This window comes from Tupaia chinensis, unplaced genomic scaffold (genome assembly GCF_000334495.1).
Source record: "Tupaia chinensis unplaced genomic scaffold, TupChi_1.0 Scaffold143780_1, whole genome shotgun sequence".
Taxonomy (NCBI): Eukaryota; Metazoa; Chordata; class Mammalia; order Scandentia; family Tupaiidae; genus Tupaia; species Tupaia belangeri.
Genome location: NW_006203629.1, coordinates 1 through 9,380, shown reverse-complemented (window position 1 = coordinate 9,380; position 9,380 = coordinate 1). Strand labels below are relative to the sequence as shown.

Sequence of the window (9,380 nt, the reverse complement as noted above, 5' to 3'; positions counted from 1 at the left end):
CAAACTTGGAAGTTCAATCTGAGTGTTGAGGAGCATGCAGAAAAGGAAACAGAAAGAGAGAAACAACAGCAACAACAGCCAAAAACAAACAAGAAACAGAAAAAGAGAAGAAAAAAAAAACAAAGATAAAACTTCTCAATACAACTTAAAAAATTAATATTTTAAAAAATTTCAGTAAAAAAATAAAAATTTGAAAACCGCACAGCGCGCAAGCGCTCAGCGCAAAATTCTAAAAAGCAAAAATTAATAAAAAAAAAAAGAGGAGACAGAGGTAGAGAGAGACAAAGACAGATGCAGAGACAGGAGGCCTGGAAGGGGTCTTCCTACCACGCAAGTTTTGTGTGCTGGAAGCCAAATTATCAGTGGGAAGTCTTGATTTCTGTCCCCCCAAAATGGCTAGTTTGCAGAATCCGTGTGACTATGTAATATTCTTCAATAAACATTCTTGTCACCTTTCTTATCACTAACTGCCTAGTTCCCTTACCAAACTGATTCTCGTTATCTTTTCTAAATCAAAAAGATGGATTGAACCATCTACTCAAGAATGAAGCTACAAAATAATTGTATTGCTGCTAACTTCCAACTCCAGACTACTCGCCTAAAGAACACTGAGGCAGGGGCCCTGCCTCAGCTCTAGCCCCTGCAGCCCCAACTCGAGAGACACCCTGTCTCTGTCAGTCAGGATCACCCCCAGCTCAACAGTAGACCCCACTTCCATCTCCAGACCTCTGGCCTAAGGGACCCTGAGGCATGGCGCCTGCCTCTGCTCCAGCCCTGGTAGCCTCAAATACAGAGACCCACTATCTCTGTCAGCCAGATAGGGCTTTTTCTTTTTCTTTTTTATCTTCTTCATTCACTTGTAAATTTCACACTTCTTCTTACCACACTGGATCATCCCCAGCTCAATAGCAGACCCCCATTTCCATTTCCAGATCCCTGGCATAAGGGACACTGAGGCAGAGACCCTGCCTCAGCTCCAGCCCCAGAAGCCCCAAGTCAGGAGACCCCCTATCTCTGTCAGCCAGGTAGGACTTTTTCTTTATTTTCTCTTCTTTTTTCATTTGTAAATTTCACACTTCTCCTTACCACACAGGATCTCCCCCAGCTCAACAGCAGACTCCACTTCCATCAACAAATCCCTAGCCTAAGGGACCCTGCGGCAGGGCCCCTGCCACAGATCCAACTCTGGCAGCCCCAAGTCCAGAGACCCCCTATCTCTGTCAGCCAGAAAGGGTTTTTTCTTTTATTTCTCTTATTCTTTTATTTGTAAATTTCACACATCTTCTTACCACACAGGATCGACCCCAGCTCAGCAGCAGACCCCACTTCCATTTCCAGACCCCTGGCATAAGGAACCCTGAGGCAGGAATCCCATCTCAGCTCTAGCACCAGCAACCCCAAGTCCAGAGGCCCCCTATCTCTGTCAGCCAGGTAGGGCTTTTCCTTTTTTTTTCTCTTCTTTCATTTGCAAATTTCACATTTCTCCTTACAACATATGATTGCCCCCAGATCAACAGCAGACCTCACTTCCATTTCTAGACCCCTGGCCTAAGGGACACTGAGGCAAGGCCCCTGCTGCCGTTCCAGCCCCAGCAACCCCAAGTCCAGAGACCCCCTATTTCTGTCAGCCAGGTAGGCCTTTTTGTTTTTTCTCTTATTTTTTCATTTGTAAATTTCACACTTTTCCTTACCACACAGGGTCACCTCTGGCTCAACAGCAGACCCCACTTCCATTGCCAGACCCCTGGTCTATGGGACCCTAAGAAAGGGCCCCTGCCAAAGCTCCAGCCTTGGTAGCCTCAAGTCCAGAAACCCCCATCTCTGTCAGTCAGGTAGAGTTTTTCTTTTCTTCTCTCTTTTCATTTGTAAATTTCACACTTCTCCTTACCTCACAGGATCATCCTCAGCTCAATAGCAGACTCCACTTCAATTTCCAGATCCCTAGTAAAATCAGGTGCCATGCTACCGTGGCACTTGACTTTTTCTTTATTCCTCTTCTTACTTTTTTTCCTCTTATATTTTCTTCTCTTCCTCTTCCTCCACCCTCCTGGACTGACTAGATAGGTCTAGAATCACAGTTCTGAAATACCCTAGTATTGTAAGGCTCCCTGTGGTCCTCCCTTTTACTGAACCACCTGCAAAAAAGGAGATACTGCTCTTCAGAAACCTGAATAGAATACTTATCCTTGGACCACATTGCTAAACACAACAGAAGAAAGATTTCAGCACCTACGAGACCACAGCAAAAGGGAAACACACTTGCTCCTACTCAAAGAAACATTCCCCTAAAAGGTATTCCAAAATGAATACATCTTCTTCAAGTGGCTAAAAGTTTTAGAAGAGCCTCAGGTCTAACTAAACCAGGAAATATGTCTCCATCAATAGAACACAGTGATTCCCCTCCACTCCTTGAGGAAATAGAGGAAGTTACCAAAATGTCAGAGAAAGAATTTAGAACATTCATGGTGACCAAATTCTATGAGTTGGAACAGAAAAGAGACAACGAACTACAGGAGATTATGAAGTCTATCCTTTTAGAAGAGCCTCAGGTCTAACTAAACCAGGAAATATGTCTCCATCAATAGAACACAGTGATTCCCCTCCACTCCTTGAGGAAATAGAGGAAGTTACCAAAATGTCAGAGAAAGAATTTAGAACATTCATGGTGACCAAATTCTATGAGTTGGAACAGAAAAGAGACAACGAACTACAGGAGATTATGAAGTCTATCCATGATATGAAAGAAGAAATGGAAACACTAAGAAAGAATCAGATAGAACTATTAGAGATGAAGTCTATAATACAGGAAATCAAAAATACTCTGGAAAGTATTAAGTGTCAATTAGACCATGTTGAAAATCGAATCTCTGACATAGAAGATCAAATCTCTGACCTAGAGAAAACCACAAAAATATAGAGAAAATAACAACAACAAAAAACGAGGATAATATACGAGAAATACTAGATTCCATTAGACGCCCTAACATCCTAATAATTGGAACCCCAGAAGGTGAAGAAACTAATAAGGGCATGGAAAATCTATTCCATGAAATCCTGAAAGAAAATTTCCCACATCTAGAGAGGCACTCATACATCCAGACACAAGAAATTCAAAGGACATCAAATAGAATCAACCCAAGATCTTCCCCTTGGCACATCTTGGTCAAACTGGAAAAGACCACAAATAAAGACATGATACTAAAACTAGCAAGAGAGAAATGACAAGTGACTTACAAAGGTCATACCATCAGAGTAATACCAGACTTCTTGATGGAAACATTGCAAACAAGGAAAGAATGGGAAGAGGTATTGGAAGTGTTAAGAGAGAAACTATTTCAATCAAGATTATTATATCCTGCAAGATTATCCTTCATATGGGGAAAAAGATTAAAATCTTCTCAGAAAAACAAAACCTGAAAGAATTTGCCAGCACCAGACCAGCTCTTAATGAAACCCTGAAGAGAGTACCGTTCCAAGAAAACTAAAGAATGAACAGCCAAAAACAAAGGAATAAAAGACAACCAAGACAAGGGCCTACTTAATCTTTGGTACAGGTCTGGTAAGATCAATAATAGCATTGGATTAAATTCTCCTTTCAAGAGACACAGACCGGCTGAATGTATTAAAAAACAGAAACCCTCTATCTGTTGCCTACAGGAAACCCACTTCATGGATAAAGACATACATAGACTGAAAGTGAAGAGTTGGAAAAAGGTTCTCCAAACAAATGGGAACCAAAAAAGAGCAGGAGTCACAATACGAATTTCTGACAAAATAGTCTTTAAAACAAAAACCATTTGAAGAGACAAAGAAGGGTACTATATTGTAGTAAAAGGGTCAATTGATCAGGAAGATATAACACTCATAAATCTTTAGGCACCTAACACAAGAGCACCCAAATAAGTGAAGAAAAGACTGTTAGATCTAAAAGGGGCGATAGACTGCAACACACTAATTGGTGGAGAACTCAAAACCACACTATCCCCTCTGGACAGATCATCTATACAAAAAAAAAAATAGGTAAACAAATAAAGGATCTAAATGATACCATATATCAAATGGACTTAACATATATTTATAGAACTTTACATCAAAATCCATGAGATACAATTTCTTCTCACGCCCACATGGAACCTTCTCGAAGATTGACCACATCACAGGGCACAAAGTAAGCCTCTACAGATTCAAAGGCATAGAAACTATTTCCAGCACCTTCTCTGACCATGATGGAATTAAACTCTAGGTTAACTTCAAGAGAAATCCTAAAAAATTCTCAAATCATTGGAAACTAAATAACCTACTTGTAAATGATTCAATAACTACTAAAGAAATAAAGGCTGAAATAAAAAGGTTCATGGAAGCTAAAGGCAATGAGGACACGAGTTTCCATAATCATAGGGATGCTGCTAAAGCAGTCATAGGAAGGAAGTTCAGAGCTATTAGTGCACATAAGAATAAAAAAGAAAGAAGGCAAATGGATCAGTTGACATCATGCCTCAGATAATGGAAAAGTAACAACAAAAAAATCCAGTAAATGTCAGGGGAAAGGAAATAATAAAGATAGAAGCAGAAACAAATGAAATAGAAAATAAACAAACTATACAGAAAATAAATGAAAGTAAAAGCTGGTTCTTTGAAACAATAAACAAAATCTATACACTACTAGTGAGACTTATTAAGAAGAGAGAAAGGAACCAGGTGAATCAGATCTGCAATGAAGCAAGCAATATAACAACAGACATACTAGAACTACAAAACATCATTAGAGGATACGATGAACTACTATATAACAAGAAACAAGACAATCTGAATGAGATGGGACAAATTTCTGACACATATAGTCTACCAAGAATGATCCAGGAGGATATAGAAAGTCTGAGTAGATGTATAACAAGCCAGGAGATTGAATCAGTAATAAATAACCTCCAAACAAAGAAAAACCCTGGCCCTGATGGCTTCAATTCTGAATTCTACAAAACTTTCAAAGAAGAGTTCATCCCCATTCTGCTCAAAAGAGTGAATCTTTCACTAATTCATTCTATGAAACCTCTATCGCCTTTATCCTTAAAAGAGATAAGGAGAGAACAAGGAAGGAAAACTATACACCAATATCCCTGATGAATATAGACACAAAGATTCTCAACAAGATACTAGCAAGTCAAATCCAACAACTTATAAAAAAGATTATACATCATGATCAGGTAGGCTTTATTCCAGGAATGCAAGGTTGTTTCAACATATGCAAAACTATAAATGTAATACACTTTATTAAGAGGAAACATGATAAAAAACGTACGGTCATATCAATGGAGGCAGAAAAAGCATTTGATAAGATACAACATCCCTTCATGATCAGGACTCTCAGCAAAATTGGCATAGAAGGGTCTTTTCTCAACACAATAAGAGCTATCTATGAAAAACCCAAAGAAAACATCATCCTCAATGGAGAAAAGCTGAAAGTTTTTTCACTAAAATGAGGTACAAGACAAGGATGCCCACTTTCTCCACTACTTTTTAATATAGTACTGGAAGTCCTCACCAATGCTATCAGAAAAAGGGAAAAAATAAAATACACTCAAATAGGAAAGGAAGAGGTGAAACTCTCCCTATTTGCAGATTACATGATTGTATACATAGAAGACTCCATGGTTTCCATGAAAAAATTTCTGGAAGTACTACATGAATACAGTAAAATCACTGGATACAAAATCTGTAAGCAGAAATCTATAGCATTTCTATATACGAATAACAAGCAGAATAAGATAGTACTGATAAAAGTAATGCATTTCCCTTAGCCACAAAAAGTATATGATACTGGGCACCAGGAGTTAGTGTAATGGCTATGTCACTGGACTCCCATGTAGTTGACCGCGGTTCACGTCCTGGACCTGGTGGCTTGAACTCACGCCGGGCACGTGTGCGTGCATGCCCAAGATCCCGAGAGGAGAGTGTGTGAGAAGTGATTGTGGCATGGCCATTCCCCCTGGGGGGTGATTTCTCGCTTTCTGTCTCTTTGTCTCTGTCTGTCTGGTGAGCACATGCACCCTATAACAAAAACCTCTCAAAAAAAAAAAAAGGATATAATACTTAGGAATAAATCTAACCAAAGAAGTTAAAAACTTCCACAAGAAAAACTATGAGAAGCTAATAAAAAAAAAAAAAAAAAGAAATTGAAAATGACACAAAAAAGTGGAAGGACATTCCATGTTCCTGGATTAGAAGATTCAATATAATCAAAACAGCAACTCTACTCAATTTGGAGATTCCTCTATTCTAATCAAAATGGCAATTCTACATATTAAATGCAATGCCAATCAAACTACCAGACACATTCTTCACAGATCTAGAAAAGACAATCATAAAATTTGTCTAGAATCATAAAGCATCCCATATTGCCAAAGAAATTCTTCACAGGAAAAGTGGAGTGGATAGCATGTCACTCCCTTACCCCAAAATATACTACAAAGCTATGGTAATCAAAACAGCATGGTATTGGCACAGAAACAGACATGTGGACCAATGAAACAGAATAGAGTCCCCAGAAATAAATTCCCAAACATACAGTCAACCGATTTTTTACAAGTGGTACCATTCAATCCAGTGGGAAATAAAAAGCTGTTCAGGAAATGGTGCTGGAAAAACTGGATTTCCACCAGCAGAAAGATGAATCTGAACCCCTGCCTCTCACCTTTGACAAAAATCAAGTCAAGGTGGATCAAAGATCTAAACAGAAGACCTCGAATTACAAAACTGCTCCTGGAAAACACTGGGTAAACTCTGGGAGACATTGGGGTAGGCAAAGATTTTTTAAATAAGAGCCTCAAAGGGCAGTCAATTACCCCCAAATAGGCAAGTGTGATTACATCAGACTAATAAGTTTCTCCATGGCAAAAGACACAGTAATTAGTGTGAATTGACAGCCCTCAGAATGGGAAAATATTTCAGTATGGTATGTGTCAGATAAGGGACTGATATACAGAATCCACATGGAACTCAAGCAGCTGTTCCAAAAAAAGATGATCAACCCTATTAAAAGATGGGAGAATGAGTTGAAAAACCACTCTCTAAGGATGACATAGGAACAGCCAAAAGGCATATGAAAAAAGGCTCAACATCCCTCATTGTACTGGAGATGTAGGTCAAAACAATAATGAAATACAACTTAACCCCAGTCAGAATGACTAAGATAAATAAAAAATGATAAGTGCTGGCAGGTGTGTTTTGAAGGGGGAAATCTCTTACACTGCTGGTGGGAATGTAAATTGATTCAGCCACTGTGGAGAACAATTTGGAGATTTCTCAAAAATCTACAAATAGAACTACCATATGATCCAGCAATCCCACTCCTTGGTATCTACCCAAAGGACAGAAGAATTCTTGATCAGAAAAGTGCTTGCACATTGATTTTTATTGTGGCACTATTCACAATTCCTGAGACTTGGAACCAATCCAAATGCCCATGAACAGATGAATGGATTGAAAAACTGTGGCAATATACTCTATAAAAAACTATCTAGTTGTAAAGAATAACAAAACCCTGACTTTTGACAGAAAGTGGAAGAACATGGAAGATTTACTCCTGAGTGAAACAAGCCAGGCTATGAAGGAGAGACATTGTATGTCTTCACTAAATGTATACTGAATGTTCACACTCTATGGCTGAAACCGATTTACTAAAGGATATAGAAACACAATAAATGAATGTAAATACCAGATATAGTGTGTGTGAAAGAGTAGAGTCTGAGGAAGAACATTCAGAAGAAAAATAGAGAGACAAAGCATTAATGGGACAAATAAATTTGGTATTATCTGTTGAAGATAATTTTATAGTTTTATCAACTGGACTAGGGAGAAATGTTTACATGTTGAAATATTCAGTTTGTAAGCTAAATAATGTGATTGAATGTAAAAGAGAAAATGACATGAAAAAGTTATTTAAAAATGTATCGATCCCATGTCTAATATGTAATAAAAATTATATTACAACAAATTTAAAACTTGTCATGTTTTTAAAACAGGAATAATCATGTTTGCAGTCCTACAAAATGCCCATAAGTTCTATATACACATTGATCATATGATTTATTCTTCTTATTAATTTCATGTCACATAAATCCTATATATGGTAGCTTAGCACATGAAAATACATCCCAACTATATCATAAATGAGAATTTGGGTCAGCTGGTCCAAATGTCCCAGACTGAGGCATCCTCCCTATCCCTCTACCTCTGCCACCCCTAATGGAAGATCATTCATCAATAATTGTGTATAAAAGGACCATAAGTTTGACACCCAAGATGATGAATTCTGAGTTGGATGCAATTGATGCTGCAAATCACATGGAACTGGAGGAATAAACACGACTTAAAGTGTTGGAACTGCAACACACACTTGAAGATCTGTGTGCAAGAGTAGATGCAGTTAATGAAGAAAATCTGAACCTAAAATCAGAAAACCAAGTTCTTGAACAATACACAGAAAGCCTCATGCCAGTTACTAGTGTTTTTGAAACAACTGATAAAAAGCCAAAGAAAATAAAGGATTGACTTCCCTTCAGTTTTATGGAATTACTGTTGGTGTTTTTTTTTTTTTTCTTTAAAACTTGGATAGATTCCAAAAGTTAAAGTCCTTTTGTTTGTGACTTTATTGAATATGAAGATAATGTCAGACCTAGGCAAAATTAACAGCATTACAGAAAACGTCCATGAGTTTGCATATTATGTTAGTTTATGAAAATATGCAAATGTATTGTAGAGACTTTATAATTAGAATTGTATATACTAGGGTCCTTCTGAGATGACTAGTGAACTTGTGCTGTGAAATATTGCTTTCAGGAAATAAAAATGAAGATTTTCTGCAGAGACCTATCCTCCAGATTCATTTTTAGAGTGGATAGGTACAAACGCAGATCCTTCTGCGATGGCTAATGAAATTGAGATGTGAAATATTGCTTTCAAGGACTAAAAATGAAGACTTTAATGTCTCTGTGTTCTGGCCTGTTGTCTAGAAAGATTAAATGCAGGAGGTTACTCTCGTATTTATTTATTTATTTTTATTATTATTTTTTTACACAGGGGAGAGCGCGAACGCAGTCCCCCACTACCACAAATTATGCAGTCGAGTTTCCCACATTTGGGGAAATCGCAGGGGTCAGCACATCCGGAGTGCAATGGATAAGCCTCGCCCTGGGAAAACCACCTTCATGATCATGGTATCTCCCCTGCCAGGTAAGTATTTATTTTCTAAGGTTCTTGAAATATAAGGTCTATTTACATTGTAATGGTGTAGAGGCCCAGAGTAACAAGTAAGTCTTCAGACTTTTGGTTATGATAATGACCAACATGGAAAATAAATGAGGGTCATTTGACCTCTAAAACTC

At 38.0% G+C, this 9,380-nt stretch overlaps 1 non-coding gene and 1 pseudogene across 1 annotated transcript; one reads left to right on the top strand and one right to left on the bottom strand.

The window, feature by feature from the left end:
• The first annotated feature begins 8,298 nt into the window (after window positions 1-8,298).
• On the top strand, window positions 8,299-8,547 carry LOC102481109 (short coiled-coil protein pseudogene; annotated as a pseudogene).
• Window positions 8,548-9,072: 525 nt separating this feature from the next.
• On the bottom strand, window positions 9,073-9,236 carry LOC114005424 (U1 spliceosomal RNA). The gene has a single exon (XR_003547274.1). It is a non-coding gene; the product is annotated as a U1 spliceosomal RNA (small nuclear RNA).
• Window positions 9,237-9,380: the final 144 nt, after the last annotated feature.